This window comes from Staurois parvus, unplaced genomic scaffold, assembly GCF_062004578.1.
Source record: "Staurois parvus isolate SC_StPar_1 unplaced genomic scaffold, SC_StPar_1.0 ptg000980l, whole genome shotgun sequence".
Lineage (NCBI taxonomy): Eukaryota > Metazoa > Chordata > Amphibia > Anura > Ranidae > Staurois > Staurois parvus.
Window position 1 is genome coordinate 4,073,472 of NW_028318776.1, and position 20,324 is coordinate 4,093,795.

At 42.3% G+C, this 20,324-nt stretch overlaps 1 protein-coding gene across 2 annotated transcripts in view; it reads right to left on the bottom strand.

The window, feature by feature from the left end:
- The window catches only part of CORIN (corin, serine peptidase), a 329,820-nt gene that overhangs the window by 308,294 nt on the left and 1,202 nt on the right, over positions 1-20,324 (bottom strand). The gene's annotated exons all lie outside the window — the stretch shown is intronic.

Below are 20,324 nucleotides of genomic sequence, written 5' to 3' on the forward strand. Positions count from 1 at the left end.
GTTTGAGCTCACACTGAAGTTAACCGTATTGGACCTCTTCTAATTGTTCGGGGCTCAGTACATTTAACCGTTCCCAGGTATGGTTCAGAGCACTCACAGTACACAAATGAATAAGACCAAAGGGCTTACCTGTGCCTGGGCAGGGTTAATACTAAGGCCCCATGTACACTGCAGCTGATAAACTCACGTTTAGGAGCTGTTCAGCGTTTTTTCAGCAGCCCCTGAACTCTCCCTAATGTATTCCTATGTGTCCATGTACACATCTTCGTTTACAGTCATTTACAAGCATTTGAGTTTACAGTTGTTTTTTTTGAACGCAGAAAACTTGCGTTCAGCAGATGATTTTATCAGCGTTTCAAATGCAAAATGCTTTTAATCGCAGCTAAACGCGACAAATCGCGTTCATAAACATTTGCAATTTTTTTTTAACTCTTCCAGTTCCCAATGCTGTCTAGAGCTTTTTTTTCATCATGAAAAATGCATGCAAAGCGTTTTCAAGGTACTCAGATGGACAAAACACACAGGATGTTCCTACCAAGCTTGTCACACATTGTAATGACCAATTCACACCTCAGACCTCTCCCACCCTTGGAAACAAAAGATATGTTAATGACCATTCACACCTCAAATTCCTCATGAAGACCCCCTGCCAGGTGACCTTAATGACTCCCTTTCCCACATTTGGAAACAAAAGAAATGATAATGAGCAACTCACACCTAATTATCTCAACAAATACTTCTGTCTCTGCTCCTACTCTGTATTTCTCTGAAACAGTCTGAAATGGTTCATAATTTACCACTTTTCAGTGCATTCTGGGCATTTGGGAGGTTCTCCTGCGCATATCTTTAAAAAATGCTCCTAAACACAAAGGCGCATAAACGCGGTATGCAAACACGGCTAAACAGACGTTTTTTAACCTACGTTTTCCAGCAGTCAGTTTCCATTGTTCAGAAGTGTCCTGTGTACATGGAGCCTAACAGTGTAAGTACACCCTAAGTCACCAGTCACATCGTTGCGGTTTAAAATCACATGAATTGTGTGCGATTTCAGTGTGATTTCAGGTGCGATTTCTGAACTTTATTGAGACTTGTAAAAATTTTCAATGATTTCCTGCGAGTTGCTTTGCGATTTCCATTATATTCTATGTATGTGAAATCGCAATAAACTGCAGAAAAAGTAATGCAAGAACTACTTTAGAAATCATGCTGCAGCAATTCGCACATATTAAGATACTGACATTCACATTCATTAGATGCGATTTCAGGTGCGATTTCAATTCACAAATCGCTCCGGTATGACCGGGCACTAAGATGGGATGCCTTGCCAGCCAACAGGAATATGCAGGAGGTAGATGTATGATTCCACTTTAAAATAAAAAAGGCTCATATTTAAGCAAATCACATCTGGTGCTCATATCATCAAATCTAATCCCAGTAAGCGTATTCAAAACTTATTTGCGAATGTTTGGGGGTTTTTTTGGTTTTTTTAGCATAAAATTTTTTATTGGGTTTTAAATGCAGGTACAAAAATGTTTTAAAAAACCACAGTAAGAGCATTGAACACAAGTTCTAATGTCATACAATACCATTCTGCATAAAGAGAAAATGATTGCATATAGAACAGGGGTGGGCAAACTTTTTGACTTGAGGGCCGCAATGGGTTCATATATTGGACCCGGGGGCCAGACCAAGAGTAGATGAATGATGTGTATGTGTCATCCATAGTAAGTATAGTAATATTCCCCCATAGTAAGCATAGTAATTAATCCCCCATATAGTAATTCACCCCCCATAGTAATTCATCCCCCATAGTAATTAATCCCCCATATAGTAATTCATCCCCCATAGTAATTAATCCCCCATATAGTAATTCATCCCCCATAGTAATTCATCCCCCATAGTAATTCATCCCCCATATAGTAATTCATCCCCCATTGTAATTCATCCGCCATAGTAATTCACCCCCCATAGTAATTCATCCCCCATAGTAATTCATCCCCCATATAGTAATTCATCCCCCATAGTAATTCATCCCCCATAGTAATTCATCCCCCATATAGTAATTCATCCCCCATAGTACTATTCCCCCCCAAGTAGTAAGCCAAGTCCCCCCTGTGTCAATTCACTTACCTTTGCTCCGCGCGTTCCTCTCGCCGTGTTCCCGCGCCGTTCCGGTCTTCAGGGCGGACTGTGAGAGGAGCCTAGCTCCCCTCACGTTCGTCACGCTGCCCCGCCTACACACATCCTGACAGTATCACGCTCCACAGGCCGGATTAAAAGGTCCGCCGGGCCGTAGTTTGCCCATTGCTGATATAGAACAATGAATGAATATTATACAATTATATACAACCATTATTATATAGAACATTGCTAGATTAAAGGGAACTTATTTTTTTAATCACTTTCTTTCTCAGTTTTCACTGAATTTACTATCAACATCAATATCAACGAAGGCACTACTGATTGTCTCAATGCTGAGTTTGCTTTTGGTGAGCTTTTTGCATCAGAGCCATCTAGACAGTTATATAAACTATTTCAATAAAGCACCTAAAAGACACAAGTAAATAACAGCTTTCAATTCCTATCTGAAGGTTCAGTGGTCAAAGATGGAGCCATTTTGGCCGGTTCGGGATGTGTCTGAGCTCCAACTATTATTATTATGAAGGTCCAATAAATACAGAAAAAAGGAAACAAGTTGAAAGTTCTGTTTGTGCTTTTTAATAAAAATATGTTTTTATTTGAAACATAATCTGGAAACTGTTTATAAATATTAAATATTAACAGATTACCTGCACATGAAGCTCCACAGTTAAACTTTATATGGTTATACAACTCAAATGGCATTTTATACTTGGAATTTACTACAAAGAAAACAGCCTTGCTGTTCCGCATGGCATTCGGTATGAAACATACAACAGAACCTGTTTGGAATAACAAAAGCAAATCTCTAATAACTGACTTTTTCAGTGCAAATATCAATAACACACAATAACCAGGGTTATAATCAGGAGTGATCTTTCACCGACCTGACAATGGTGAACAGATACCAGAAAAGTTGCAAAAGGTAAAAAAAATACTTTCATCTTGTTATTTGTACTGTTCTACTGAGGAGGAAATTTCAGGAAAAATCTATGAAAAATGATTCAAAGAAAAACATGGTTCCGGCTAAAAATTAGAAGTTTCCCTTTATAATCCATCCAGATACCTCTCCCCACAATGACATCCACCCTAGCCTGGACACACAGATCTATCCCCGTATTCATTCTTCCCTATCCTAAAAGGGCTGTGGGTATAAATGGGTGCTTCAGCGATCATCAGCGATCATCAGCTGGAAATCAAAGATATCCAAAGCGAGAAGTATGTCACCAGCAAGGATCTTCAGAATGGGTCCAAAGCTTTATTCAGTGATCACATCATAGTTATGAAGGCAACGTTTCAAAGACACACATGGCCCCTTACTGGTGCCTGATGAAGAGGTCCTTTGTGGCTCCAAAACATTGCTTTTATAATTATGGTGTGATCGCTGAATAAAGCTTTGGACCCATTCAGGAGATCCATGGTGTGCTGAGGATATACTGAGCTTCTCGCTTCTCTATCCATCCAAACACCTCTCCCCCAACATCCACCCCTCCCTGGCCACACATATTTACCCTCGTGTTCATTCCTCCTTCTCCATCCAGACACCTCTCCCTCCATTGACATCTACCCTGTCCTGACCACACACCTCTACCACTGTGTTTATTCCTTCCTCTCCATCCAGACACCTCTTCTCTCTAATGACACCAACCCCTCCCTAGCTACACACCTCTACCTCTGTGTGCCTCTCTCCATCTCCATCCAGAAATCTCTTTCCCCCAATGACATCCATCCTTCCTTAACTAGACACCTCACCTCACACTGATCCACCCCCAATTTACTTGCACTTACATTTTTAATAATTTTATATATCCCTAACCTTGCCTGTTCTGGAATGGGCACAGTTTTGCTTGTACTGATACATGTGAACCTATACACATATAATGTAGTGGAGTACATATTGGTGAGTCAATTGGAGAGACGAAGGATCTGGGTGTTTCGGTAGATTATAGACCTAATAACAGTATGCCATGCCAATGTGCAGCTAGTGCAAACAGGTCACTTTCTTGTATTAAAAGAAGTATGGGCTCAAAATAAAGAGACATAAAGGCTGATTTACTAAAGGAGCTGAGAATCTTCACTCAATAAACTGCAGCTGTGTTCACCTTCAATATACAGTTATGAGCAGATGAAAAAAATAAAAGGAAATTTGCTTTCTAATGTGATTGGATAATTTAGGTGAATCTTCACTAAATTTAATACGAAGATGAGAGTATTCTCCACTACTTTGGCATCTTGCCCCTGAACAATGTATCAATAAAACCTCAGTTTTGGGCTCTAGCTCACAAAAACTGGAGACAGTGCAGAGAAGGCCAACTAAAATAAAATGACAGCATTGAGAATATCTTCTATGGTAAAGGATTAACCTAAATGAATGTATTCCTTCTTCAGAAGTGACTATTAAATTGGGGGTTTATCATCTTGTATAAAGACATAAATATTCCATATATTAAACTTAGTGATGCTAGCTGCAAATAGCAAGGAGGTGCTCTTTGCACCTAAAGGAAAAGAAGTTTATCCTATGCATACGAAAAGACTTCTTTACAGTAAAAGCAGTAAAAGTGCTCTCTAGCTCCCTGGTCTCCTCCTCCCACGCCCGATTGCAGGACTTCTCTAGGACCTCCCCCATCCTCTGGAACTCCCTACCCCAATCCATCAGAATGTCACCTACCCTCCTCACCTTCAGGCGCACCCTGAAAACCCTCCTCTTCAGGGAAGCCTACCCCAACCTCACCTAACACCCGACCTCACCTAACAATTAACCTCCTCCACTCCTCCCACCACTCCATCCCCCACAGCCATCTCCTCCTGTGCCACCTTCCCCTCCCTCCTAGATTGTAAGCTTGAAAGAGCAGGGCCCTCGAACCCCTCGTGTAGTGTATTGTTACTGTCTTGTCTCATGTTATGTCCCCCTTGCTACTGTACAGCGCTGAGCAAACCCTTTGGTGCTATATAAATACTGTATAATAATAATAATAATAATAAAAAAATAGAATCTCTAATAATCTTTAACTTGGCTGGTACTGCCTGTCAAGCATGCCTGTTAAGGTTGGTTGGAGTATGCAGAACCTGTGAGATACTGCTTGGATCACGCTTGTGGTGTGTATTTTAAAACAAAATCCACCTTGGCATTTAAAACAAAAAAAGCAGACATTTAGGAGGCGGTGGGATCGCCTGAATACCTGGCAGCCCTTGCGCTACCTCCTTCTGAAAAGCAATCCACCACAGATCATTTTTCAGAGGGCAATAGACACTGCCGCATGTGTGAAACAGTCTCAAAGGAAAATAAGATATTTACTTGTTTATCTGATGAATGAGGCGCAGCTCTGCTGATTTCTATCATCCAATCATGTGCAAGCAAAATCCTGCTATTTTACTTGGTTGTAATAGGGTCAAGGTCAATTTTCACCACATTCACTGGTGGTGAATGTTCCCTTGCAAACTGAATATGCAGTACTCCTATAGTAAATCAACCCCATTAAGTAAAAAAAGCAATGGGAATGTGAACTGCATTAATCCACAGCAACCAATAAAAAATCCCCTCTTAACTGATCTGACTACAGTAAAGTGCATTAAAGCTGCTGATGCTCACACATTCACACAGTCCTGAACGCAGGAAGACCAGAAGCCCCCACAACTGTTTGGCTTCCCTACTGAAATAATTCCCAATTAATGTCATTGAAAAACTCTCCGGCATTCTTTTAGATACCCATGAGAAATTCCTTAAAATATGGACTCTGTGGATCCAACATGCCCATCTTTCTATATCAATGGCCAGTTTCGAGTTGCTATAGAGACCCCTGTAGCTCGGGCTCGGGTGCTCTTGATGTCCTCCCCTATATTTCTTTCTGGTGTTCCTATATTCCCCCCCCCCCCCTTTTTTTTTTCTTCTCATTTTCCTTTCCTCTTCTTAGCTCTCCCACAGTGACGATTTATGGTTTGTTCTTATATATTCGTCTGTTTGATCCTTTGCTCAGTCGATTTTATATACAGACATCTCCTTCACCAATGCCTAGTTTCGTGTTATAGGCGTATGGTTTTTCTCATATTATCCATATTATATGATTGTTATGACATGATCTGTGTACCTTCGGATATACCAGTTATATTGACACTTGTTGCGGTTTTACTGTTTTACGCACGACCACACTTGAATTGTCTGTCATTGATTCAATGCTTCTACCTGTATGCATGACTGCAGTTGCAACTGTATCTTCTAAATGCAAAAATGTGTCAATACAGATCTATTGAAAGGAAATAACTTCCAATTATGTCAGGATTCAGGAGAGATAAGACTTGAGTGACTTGATACAAAACACTGAACGCACCCTGTCTATTTATACAGAGGTATTTCTGCAATCAGACTTTCCACTCAGGCGTTATTGGGTGACGGTAGACAGTCATTTGGGGGGAATATGAAATCTCATCTTGGCTGCTATTTTTAGGGGTCATGGAAAAAAAGAGGAAGGATTACATATCTGTCAGCCCCAAGTCATCAAACTGGACTCTAATGAGGAAACCTTACAGTTTAGGGTTTTTTTGGATGCAAACGGGAAACCCCCAGATGTTTAACACATTCCCTGCCAAGCGAATTCTGTCATGAGTACAAGCTGCCATGTGACGAGCTATGAATGTTTGTACAAAGTGTGTCAGTTCCTTTTCAATAGTTTTCCAGACTGAGAGGGCAACATTTTCCATTCCTTATGGCTGATTAGATCACAAAATAAATAAATAAAATAACAAGCACCAACTGGAAGGGAAATTGTGCCCAAGAAAAGAACACTTAAACATATGGCAGTTTACTAATTGAAGGATCATGTCTCTGCCCATTTTGTCCACACCAGTGGTCTCTGAACTATGGCCCAGGGGCTGGATGCGGCCCTTTGCTTGCCCTTATCCAGCCCTTGGGGCACTTTTTCTCCCACTGATACAAGACACTATTCCTCCCACCGACACCAACAAGGAGGCATAATTCCTGCTACTGACATCAACAACAGTCACTATTCCTCCCATTGACACCAATGATGGGGCACTGTTCCTCCCATTCACACCAATTGGGCACTATTCCTCTCACTGAAACAAACCATGGGGCACTATTTCTCCCACTGACACCAACAACGGGGAACTATTCTACCCACTGACACCAACGTTGGGGCACTATTTCTCCAACTTAGACCAAGAATAGGGCGCTATTCCTCCCCTAATGTCAAAGATGCATTGTTTACTCCCAATGAAGTAGGACAATTATACTCCCAATGGCCACGGTCTAGCCCTCCTAAAGTCTGAAAGCCAGTAAACTGGCCCTTTGGTTAGAAAGTTTGGAGACCCCTGGTCCAGACTAAAGCACATCACACACATTGCAATCTTATTGTACAATCTCCCTTAGATCTAGCAACAACTGTGCAGTACGGGCTCATTCAAATCAGAATGCAATGTGGAAAACCAGCTTTCCATGGGTGTTTCCCATAGCGGAAAAGTCAAGGACGAATGGTTTGTCTCAACCCTCTAACTGACACTTTTGCTGGATAGTTTGGTCTTTTTAAGTAAGTTGAAAAATACCAGACTTACTGGCCAGATCACAAGATAAAATAATAGAAAAAAGCTTATAAAAGAAAACGAATGCAGCCATCATATTTAGGCCTCTTTCAAACGGGTGGCGGCTCTGCTGCTTGTAAATGCATGTTTTTTTATTTTGGAAATCCAACACTCCTGGCACAGAGATTACTCGCGTTTGTACATTGCGTTTATCTGCCTTTACACACGTTTATGTGAGTGTACATGCATTCGCATATACACAATCTGCGTTTAGCTGCAGTAGTAAATTCTTGTCTTTTCTAATGCAACTGTTTACTTATTTTTTCTTTGTATTGCGATTAACTGCATTTATGTACAGATAGCTGTGGTACATCGCTCCTGGACGCTGTCAACCTTATTTTTCCTAAACGCATAAAACCATATCTTATGAAAACGTTGCTAAACGCACTGTGTGAATGGAGCTATAGAGATGCATTGTCTGCATTTAGCTGCAATAAATGAGTTCCTCTAAATGCAGCTAAAAGCTGAAATCTAACCACCTTGTGAAAGGGGCCGTAAGGATCAGTAAGCTGCAATACATTACATTTTTGTTTTTGGGATTGATACCGCTTTAACTCTAATAGCACCACAAAATACAATGGTATTTATACAAGTTACTCTGCCATTAAAAACAACACTTTAAGTGGTTTAAAACTCTTCTTAAACATAAAAGTGATGACTCGCACTTCAAAAGCTAAAAAATGTCAGAAAAATCTCCAAAAAGTGAAGCCGGGCAATTCTCCTTTAATAAATCACCCTAGTGATATGGGCAGCCTTTCCTCTTCCAGGAGCTGTCTTCCCAATCCCCACATTGGCTGCTTTGGCTAGAAGACTATCAATGAGCACTAAGGACAGACAATCCTTTGCTGCTGCTGCTGTCAGGGAGAGATTTACACACCTACCCTAAAGTGGTTAATAAAAAAAGGCTGCAGTTGTATGTAAACATTCTAGATACCTCCTATTGTGTACAGATGTGGAAGTATTTACATACAGGTCTCTTCCTACATATCCCTGTCTTAACTACTCTTGATTTGCTGGGCATTTAAAAAAAAAAAAACAGTTACTAGATATTCTCTGTTAATTATCCAATACTACACTGTGACAACCAATACTACAATACAGCTGCTGTGAACAGTCGGTAAATACATGAACAATTGCCAAAATAGTAGCTTGTCCAAATCAAGAATTATTAGATAGAACGAAAGGGCTTTGTATGTTATAGGTGAGTTGTAGAACGTTATCTTATATTTAAAACATGAAAAGTGTATACATTATAACGGATAACTTTACACAACTTGCCTTCAAAATACAAAACCCTTTCTGTTCATTCTGACCAAAAATACTTCATTCGGCCACACTATTATTTTGGCAAATGTTTTCACAGGAGTATCGCGTCACAATCCTACAGAACGTAACATTGTTTAATTTCAGAAACACATGTGGAAAGGCAAGATGGAAATAACAGAAGAACAACGCATGCCACTGATAACCTGCACCAAGGAAAAAAGAAGTATAAACACTGAGCCAAAAATAACAACATTAAATAAAAGAAATAGAAAAAGGAAAATGAAAATTGTTGGCAGACCAGAACATAATACCTAAAATATTTGCAGTATATACATTTTTAAACATACTCGTGAATGTTATTATTACTACCATATTATACAGGATTTATATAGCACCAGTGTAACTTTTAGCAGATATAGTTATTTCAATATGTGGAAACATCATCAGCAAGGCATGCTTTCTGCTGATTTATTTTATATTATATATATATATATATATATATATATATATATATATATATATACATAACATACACATATATATATACATATATATATATATATATATATATATATATATATATATACATATATGTGTTATATATATACACATATAAATAAAACATACATATATATATATATATATATATACATACACACACTATATATATATATATGTATATATATACTCCTCAAATCTATATATATATATTTTGAATACATCGTTTTAATAATTTTATTATATATATATATATATATATATATATATACTCCTCAAATCTAACAGCAGAGACTTTTTTTGGGGAAATTACAGAGGTATTAACCCAAAAATGTATTGGATTGGAACATATTACAGCATTCTAATCCTTAGATGCGGTGGCTGCAATAGTTTTCTTTTTTAGGCTTTTTCCCCCTCTGTTTTCACCTGGCGATCTGGCCATTAACACACCTCCTGTATTAGAGTGCCTCCACTCTGCATGAAGGAGCAACAGAGACACCTTTTGACAGCAGCATTGTCAGTTTAGGGGGAGGGGAGTGTTCACTGGACTAGCAGATTTAAATACACTAACAAACTGAAGCCAACCTCCAGATAACACTTTCTAAGGAGTTACAGCAAACATTTTTGTTCCTTTTTGATAAAGTGTTTCCATAAATAAATTAAAGCTGATCATCGTAAGTACCCCTGTCAGTGTTAAATGGTATGTCTCAACCCCTCTAACTTCCACATCTGCAGGACAGCTTGTTCTGCTGAAAAACAACAGACTTACTGGCAGGGTGGATAAAAATACATGTTTTTTTTAATCGGATTTTTAAAAATTTAAATCAGTTTTTTTTATTTAAATCGGGTTTATTTTATTTTTATCAAATTTATTTTAATAAAATGCTTTTGGAGTAAAAATCCATCTAAAGATAGTTTTCTATTTAAGATACATTAATAATTTAGTTTATTCAGCATGAAATGGAGCTTAGTTATGTAGCATGAGGCTGTATATTCTGCAATATTTACATTTTTGGTAAACTCATTCAATGAATCCAAGCTCAGCAAGCTGCGATACCATGCACTGCATTGATGCATTCACACAATTTCACAGTAACCATGAGAAAAAACATGAAATAAAAGAGAATTTGAGTAGTTCTCCAATTATGTGTGATTAACCTAAAATCTGTTCTGATATCGCTGTTTTACTATCCTAACAACTTATTACTCTAAAAAGGAAACCTTCATTTGATTTGCAAATACTAAAGATTCTAACTACCAGCAAGAATGAGTTGTATGCCTTACAATTAAAGAGCACCTGTCATTTTAGATCCAGCACCTGTTAACGGGCATCCATTCAAGTGTTGCCGCCACGTCCCTCACCTTGTTGTATCACTGCTGCATCACCAGCCGCCCCATTAAAGTGAATGGGACTGTCGTTGAGTCAACAGAGGGTCAGAGGAGGAGCTGCTGCGGGACAGAGATAACAGTTGCTCTTTAAAAAATTTGATTTAAATCAAACCTTTTTCAACTTGATTTAAATACTATCCACCCTGCTTAGTGGCAGGATCAGCAGGTGAAAATAAAAGAAAGAAAGCCTAAAAAAGAAAACTAATACAACCACCACCACCTGCAATGTATACAACCTTTGCTTTTGGGTTCAGTACTGCTTTAACTCTAAGTAGCTAGGCAAAGGCAAGAATATAAAATAAGTTGTGTATGCTGGAAGGTGCTGGATGAGCCACAGTACAGATGAATATATCATTTATCAGGAATGTGAACTATTGCTAGTCTATAGGAATTTGAAATATTACCATTCAGAAAATGATGCTTCCTGCAGCAGTACTGTATACACCCAATGCTGAATGCCTCTTACTCTATAGGATGCATTCAATGTGCATTCATTATTTAACCACACACAATCCCTGCTATAATATCCTGATCTGATGACATGTGTCAACCAGATCCCATCGATTGCTCCCATATGTCTCCATCAGCTGTTTCACAGAGCCATGTGATTGGTGGGGATCATATTCACACAAAGTTCTGACTATTCAGCCATTCATCCCTCACACTCTGTCCATTATTCCCAATGAAGACGTACAGCTCCTTTCCAGCACGGTCGCTGTACTCGCTAACAATATATAACAGATCGCTGCCTCTTGTTGGGCTCTGTTCTGCCTTTACAGTCAATAAAGTCACGTCTCTGTCTGGAGGTAATGGAATATAATGAGGGCATTTAACATCCCGCTCCAGGCATTGTGATCTGGGACACATTTCTGCATCTGACTTTCTGAAACAAACACTCCGATTAACTGTAATATACAATAATACATTTTTGTAATCACTTCACACAGTCCATCCCTTCTAGATCCCAACTCTACAGGACTACTAATATACAGCAAAGAGCATGGATCTGGACTGCTGGATATGTACACAGGCACTTTACAAGTTGCTGCAGATGTGAATAAGTTTTGTAAAAATGATTTATGTGTGTTTATAGTTTAGAGCCCCAGTGCCCAACCTGTGGCCCAAGGGCCGTATGCGGCCCTTTGGTATAGCATGTGTGGCTCTCAGAACTCAGCAGTCTGTAGTGGGAACATTTATTAGGGTAATAGTATTGATCTCTACTATCCTCATGTAACAAGTTCCCAGTTTCATTTTGTCTTCTGCAGCATATCCCCAGCCAAAGATGTATCCTCCTGTCCACACTCTCTGACCCTCATTTCCTCTATGAGGTCTGCAGCTTCTGACAGTTCTCAGGAGCATTACATTTACTGAACATCATGGGGTTTATTTAGGCAAATTGACAGTGCACTTTGCAAGTGCAGTTGTACTCTGACATTTGCACCAGAGCTTAGTAAATGAGGTGAAGCTTCACTTTGCAAAGAAAATCAGTTACTAGGGAAATAAAAAAGCAGCATTTGTGCCTGCATATGATTGGATGATGGAAGTCATTTACTAAGCTCTGGAGCCAATGCCGTTGCAGAGTGCAACTTCACTTGCAAAGTGTACAGTCTACTTGGCTTTAGTAAATCAACCCCCTTATGTGGGGCCCTTTGGTTATGTCAGGGGCCCCCTTTAAGCTGAAGAGTTGACAAGCAATGGATTAGAGGGTATTGTCACACTGGGTAGACAGTTAGGTAATAGCAACAAAAAACTGGGTGCAGCTCATGCTATGTGTAGACATGGATGTACCAGGGGGCATTAACAAAGCTTTGCAGGAGTAATAATATTTGGGGTGCAGCAACCCACCAAAACGTCTGTGAGCATCAAAAGGTATTAGTGTAACTGAAGGCAAAATGTTTTCTTTCTTTACTGGAGGAGGGGAGATGGCACTGTACTACACAAGAAGACCCAGCACTGTACTGGAGGAGGGGAGATGGCACTGTACTACACAAGAAGACCCAGCACTGTACTGGAGGAGGGGAGATGGCACTGTACTACCCAAGAAGACCCAGCACTGTTCTATAGGATGGGATCCAGCACTATACTATAGCAGAGGATCCAACACTGCATTACAGGAGAGGAACCAACCTTACATACCACAGCCACTTAGTCCTGTCTGCATGCAAAGTGTATAAGTAAAGAATACACTAAAAAAGATAGAAAGTAAAGGAACTAGCACTTGTACTAGAGGAGAGGACCCCAACACTGTACTAGAGGAGAGGACCCCAACACTGTACTAGAGGAGAGGACCCCAACACTGTACTAGAGGAGAGGACCACAACACTGTTCTAGAGGAGAGGACCCCAACACTGTACTATATATGAGGACCCAGCACTGTATTATACTAGAGGAGAATGTCCTGTACTAGAGGAGAGGACCCAGAACTGTATAATAGGAGAGGACCCAGAACTGTATAATAGGAGAAGGCTCCAACACTGTACTAGAGGAGAGGACCCCAACACTGTACTAGAGGAGAGGACCCCAACACTGTACTAGAGGATTGGACACCAACACTGTACTAGAGGAGAGGACCCCAACACTGTACTATAGGAGAGGATCCCAACACTGTACTTGAGGATTGGACCCCAACACTGTACTAGAGGAGAGGACCCCAACACTGTACTAGAGGAGAGGAGCCCTACACTATACTAGAGGAGAGGACCCCAACACTGTACTAGAGGAGAAGACCCCAACACTGTACTATATCTGAGGACCCAGCACTGTATTATACTAGAGGAGAATGTCCTGTACTAGAACTGTATAATAGGAGTGGACCCAGAACTGTATAATAGGAGAGGACTCCAACACTGTACTAGAGGAGAGGACCCCAACACTGTACTAGAGGAGAGGACCCCAACACTGTACTAGAGGAGAGGACCCCAACACTGTACTATATATGAGGACCCAGCACTGTATTATACTAGAGGAGAATGTCCTGTACTAGAGGAGAGGACCCAGAACTGTATAATAGGAGAGGACCCTAACACTGTACTATATATGAGGACCCAGCACTGTATTATACTAGAGGAGAATGTCCTGTACTAGAACTGTATAATAGGAGCGGACCCAGAACTGTATAATAGGAGAGGACTCCAACACTGTACTAGAGGAGAGGACCCCAACACTGTACTAGAGGAGAGGACCCCAACACTGTACTAGAGGAGAGGACCCTAACACTGTACTATATATGAGGACCCAGCACTGTATTATACTAGAGGAGAATGTCCTATACTAGAGGAGAGGACCCAGAACTGTATAATAGGAGAGGACCCTAACACTGTACTAGAGGAGAGGACCCAAACACTGTTCTAGAGGAGAGGACCCTAACACTGTACTAGAGGAGAGGACCCCAACACTGTACTAGAGGAGAGGACCCCAACACTGTACTAGAGGAGAGGACCCCAACACTGTACTAGAGGAGAGGACCCCAACACTGTACTATATATGAGGACCCAGCACTGTACTAGAGGAGAGGACCCCAACACTGTACTAGAGGATTGGATCCCAACACTGTACTAGAGGAGAGGACCCCAACACTGTACTAGAGGAGAGGACCCCAACACTGTACTAGAGGAGAGGACCCCAACAATGTACTAGAGGAGAGGACCCCAACACTGTACTATAGGAGAGGACCCCAACACTGTACTAGAGGAGAGGACCCCAACACTGTACTATATATGAGGACCCAGCACTGTATTATACTAGAGGAGAATGTCCTGTACTAGAGGAGAGGACCCAGAACTGTATAATAGGAGAGGACCCTAACACTGTACTAGAGGAGAGGACCCAAACACTGTTCTAGAGGAGAGGACCCTAACACTGTACTAGAGGAGAGGACCCCAACACTGTACTAGAGGAGAGGACCCCAACACTGTACTAGAGGAGAGGACCCCAACACTGTACTAGAGGAGAGGACCCCAACACTGTACTATATATGAGGACCCAGCACTGTACTAGAGGAGAGGACCCCAACACTGTACTAGAGGATTGGATCCCAACACTGTACTAGAGGAGAGGACCCCAACACTGTACTAGAGGAGAGGACCCCAACACTGTACTAGAGGAGAGGACCCCAACAATGTACTAGAGGAGAGGACCCCAACACTGTACTATAGGAGAGGACCCCAACACTGTACTATAGGAGAGGACCCCCAACACTGTACTAGAGGAGAGGACCCCAACACTGTACTAGAGGAGAGGACCCCAACACTGTACTATAGGAGAGGACCCCAACACTGTACTAGAGGAGAGGACCCCAACACTGTACTGGAGGAGAGGACCCCAACACTGTACTATAGGAGAGGACCCCAACACTGTTCTAGAGGAGAGGACCCCAACACTGTACTATATATGAGGACCCAGCACTGTATTATACTAGAGGAGAATGTCCTGTACTAGAACTGTATAATAGGAGCGGACCCAGAGCTGTATAATAGGAGAAGGCTCCAACACTGTACTAGAGGAGAGGACCCCAACACTGTACTAGAGGAGAGGACCCCAACACTGTACTAGAGGATTGGACACCAACACTGTACTAGAGGAGAGGACCCCAACACTGTACTATAGGAGAGGATCCCAACACTGTACTTGAGGATTGGACCCCAACACTGTACTAGAGGAGAGGACCCCAACACTGTACTAGAGGAGAGGAGCCCTACACTATACTAGAGGAGAGGACCCCAACACTGTACTAGAGGAGAAGACCCCAACACTGTACTATATCTGAGGACCCAGCACTGTATTATACTAGAGGAGAATGTCCTGTACTAGAGGAGAGGACCCAGAACTGTATAATAGGAGAGGACCCAGAACTGTATAATAGGAGAGGACTCCAACACTGTACTAGAGGAGAGGACCCCAACACTGTACTAGAGGAGAGGACCCCAACACTGTACTAGAGGAGAGGACCCCAACACTGTACTATATATGAGGACCCAGCACTGTATTATACTAGAGGAGAATGTCCTGTACTAGAGGAGAGGACCCAGAACTGTATAATAGGAGAGGACCCTAACACTGTACTAGAGGAGAGGACCCAAACACTGTTCTAGAGGAGAGGACCCTAACACTGTACTAGAGGAGAGGACCCCAACACTGTACTAGAGGAGAGGACCCCAACACTGTACTATATATGAGGACCCAGCACTGTACTAGAGCAGAGGACCCCAACACTGTACTAGAGGAGAGGACCCCAACACTGTACTAGAGGATTGGACCCCAACAATGTACTAGAGGAGAGGACCCCAACACTGTACTATAGGAGAGGACCCCAACACTGTACAATAGGAGAGGACCCCCAACACTGTACTAGAGGAGAGGACCCCAACACTGTACTATAGGAGAGGACCCCAACACTGTACTAGAGGAGAGGACCCCAACACTGTACTATAGGAGAGGACCCCAACACTGTTCTAGAGGAGAGGACCCCAACACTGTACTAGAGGAGAGGACCCCAACACTGTACTATAGGAGAGGACCCCAACACTGTTCTAGAGGAGAGGACCCCAACACTGTACTATATATGAGGACCCAGCACTGTATTACACTAGAGGAGAATGTCCTGTACTAGAGGAGAGGACCCAGAACTGTATAATAGGAGAGGACCCTAACACTGTACTAGAGGAGAGGACCCCAACACTGTACTATAGGAGAGGACCCCAACACTGTTCTAGAGGAGAGGACCCCAACACTGTACTATATATGAGGACCCAGCACTGTATTACACTAGAGGAGAATGTCCTGTACTAGAGGAGAGGACCCAGAACTGTATAATAGGAGAAGGCTCCAACACTGTACTAGAGGAGAGGACCCCAACACTGTACTAGAGGAGAGGACCCCAACACTGTACTATAGGAGAGGACCCCAACACTGTACAATAGGAGAGGACCCCCAACACTGTACTAGAGGAGAGGACCCCAACACTGTACTATAGGAGAGGACCCCAACACTGTACTAGAGGAGAGGACCCCAACACTGTACTATAGGAGAGGACCCCAACACTGTACTAGAGGAGAGGACCCCAACACTGTACTATAGGAGAGGACCCCAACACTGTTCTAGAGGAGAGGACCCCAACACTGTACTAGAGGAGAGGACCCCAACACTGTACTATAGGAGAGGACCCCAACACTGTTCTAGAGGAGAGGACCCCAACACTGTACTATATATGAGGACCCAGCACTGTATTACACTAGAGGAGAATGTCCTGTACTAGAGGAGAGGACCCAGAACTGTATAATAGGAGAGGACCCTAACACTGTACTAGAGGAGAGGACCCCAACACTGTACTATAGGAGAGGACCCCAACACTGTTCTAGAGGAGAGGACCCCAACACTGTACTATATATGAGGACCCAGCACTGTATTACACTAGAGGAGAATGTCCTGTACTAGAGGAGAGGACCCAGAACTGTATAATAGGAGAAGGCTCCAACACTGTACTAGAGGAGAGGACCCCAACACTGTACTAGAGGAGAGGACCCCAACACTGTACTAGAGGAGAGGACCCCAACACTGTACTATAAGAGAGGTCCCCAACACTGTACTAGAGGAGAGGACCCCAACACTGTACTATATATGAGGACCCAGCACTGTATTATAGGAGAGGACCCAGAACTGTATAATAGGAGAGGACCCAGAACTGTATAATAGGAGTGGCTCATGACTTGTACTCTGGGAGAGGACCCAGCAATGTACGATATTAGAGGAGAGTGCACTGTACAATAGATGAGAACACAGCAATGTACTATGGGAGTGGAGTTTAAACTGAACTATTAGATAGGACCCAGCAACACACAATAGGAATGGAACCAGTGATGTATGACAGACAAGGACCCAACACTGTATATAGGAGAGGACCCAACACTGTATATAGGAGAGGCTCCAACACACTGTATAGGAGAGTACCAGACACTGTATATAGGAGAGGACCCAACACTGTATAAAGGAGAGGGCCCAACACTATATATAGGAGAGGACCCAACAGTGTATATAGGAGAGGACCTGACACTGTATATAGGAGAGGACCCGACACTGTATATAGGAGAGGACCCAACACTGGATATAGGAGAGGACCCGACGCTGTATATAGGAGAGGACCCGACACTGTATATAGGAGAGGACCCACCTCTGTATATAGGAGAGGACCCAACACTGTATATAGGAGAGGACCCAGCAATGTATATAGGAGAGGACCCACCACTGTATATAGGAGAGGACCCAACACTGTATATAGGAGAGGACCCGACACTGTATATAGGAGAGCACACAACACTGTATATAGGAGAGGACCCAACACTGTATATAGCAGAAGACACGACACTGTATATAGGAGAGGACTCAACACTTTATATAGTAGAGGATCCAACACTGTATATAGGAGAGGACCTGACACTATATGTAGGAGAGGACCCGACACTGTATATAGGAGAGGACCCAACACTGTATATAGCAGAGGACACGACACTGTATATAGGAGAGGACTCAACACTTTATATAGTAGAGGATCCAACACTGTATATAGGAGAGGACCTGACACTATATGTAGGAGAGGACCCGACACTGTATATAGGAGAGGACCCAACACTGTATATAGGAGAGGATGAAACACAGTATATAAGAGATGGCTCAAGGCTGTATATCGGAGAGGACCCAACACTGTATATAGGAGAGCACCCAACGCTACATAAGAGAGGACACAATGCTGTATAAAGAGGAGGATCCAATGCTGTATATAGGAGAGGACGAAACACTGTGTATATGAGAGGACCCATTACTGTATATAGAAGAGGACCCAAAACGGAGTATAAGAGAGGATGAAACACGGTAAATTAGAGATGACTCAAGGCTGTATATAAAAGAGAACCCAACACTATATAAGAGAGAACCCAATGCTGTATATAAGAAAGGACCCAACACTGTATATAGGAGAAGACCCAACACTGTGAATAGGAGAGGACCTGACACTGAATAAAGGGGAGAATCCAATGCTATATATAGGAGAGGACAAAATATTGTATATAGGAGAGGACCCAACACTGTATATAGGAGAAGACCCAACACTGTATATAGGAGAGGACCCAACACTGTATACAGGAGAGAACCCAACACTGTATATAAGAGAGGACCCAACACTGTATATAGGAGAAGACCCAGCACTGTATATAGGAGAGGACCCAACACTGTATACAGGAGAGAACCCAACACTGTATATAGGAGAGGATCCAACACTGTATATAGGAGAGGACCCAACACTGTATATAGGAGAGGACCCAACACTGTATATAGGAGAGGATCCAACACTGTATATAGGAGAGGACCCAACACTGTATACAAGATAGGACCCTAATGCTGTATACAGCAGAAGACCCAATGCTGCATATAGGAGAGGATGAAACACTGTATATAAGCAAGGATCCAACGCACCGTATATAGGAGAGGACCCAGCACTGTATATAGGAGAGGACCCAGCACTGTATATAGGAGAGGACCCAGCACTGTATATAGGAGAGGACCCAGCAATGTATATAGGAGAGGACCCAGCAATGTATACAGGAGAGGACCCAACACTGTATATAGGAGAGGACCCAGCAATGTATATAGGAGAGGACCCAACACTGTATATAGGAGAGGAGTCAGCACTGTATACAAGAGAGGACTTAGCCTGTATATAGGAGAGGACCCAACACTGTATATAGGAGAGGACCCAGCAATGTATATAGGAGAGGACCCAACACTGTATATAGGAGAGGACCCAGCAATGTATATAGGAGAGGAGTCAGCACTGTATATAAGAGAGGACCCAGCAATGTATATAGCAGAGGAGCCAGCACTGTATACAAGAGAGGACCCAGCCTGTATATAGGAGAGGACCCAGCAATGTATATAGGAGAGGACCCAACACTGTATATAGGAGAGGACCCAGCCTGTATATAAGAAAGGACTCAACACAGTATATAGGAGAGGACCCAACACTGTATATAGGAGAGGACCCAGCCTGTATATAGGAGAGGACCCAACACTGTGTATAGAAGAGGACCCAGCCTGTATATAAGAGAGGACCCAGCCTGTATATAGGAGAGGACCCAACACTGTATATAGAAGTGGACCCAGCAATGTATATAAGAGAGGACCCAACACTGTATATAAATCCTGTATAATAATATAAGAGAGGACCCATCACTGTATATAAGAGACCCCAGCACTGTATATAGGAGAGGAGCTGGCACTGTATATAAGAGAGGACCCAGCACTGTATATAAGAGAGAACCTAATACTGTATATAAGAGCCCCAGCACTGTATATAGGAGAGGAGCTGACACTGTATATAGAAGAGGACCCAGCACTGTATATTGGAGAGGACCCAGCAATGTATATAGGAGAGGACCCAGCACTGTATATAA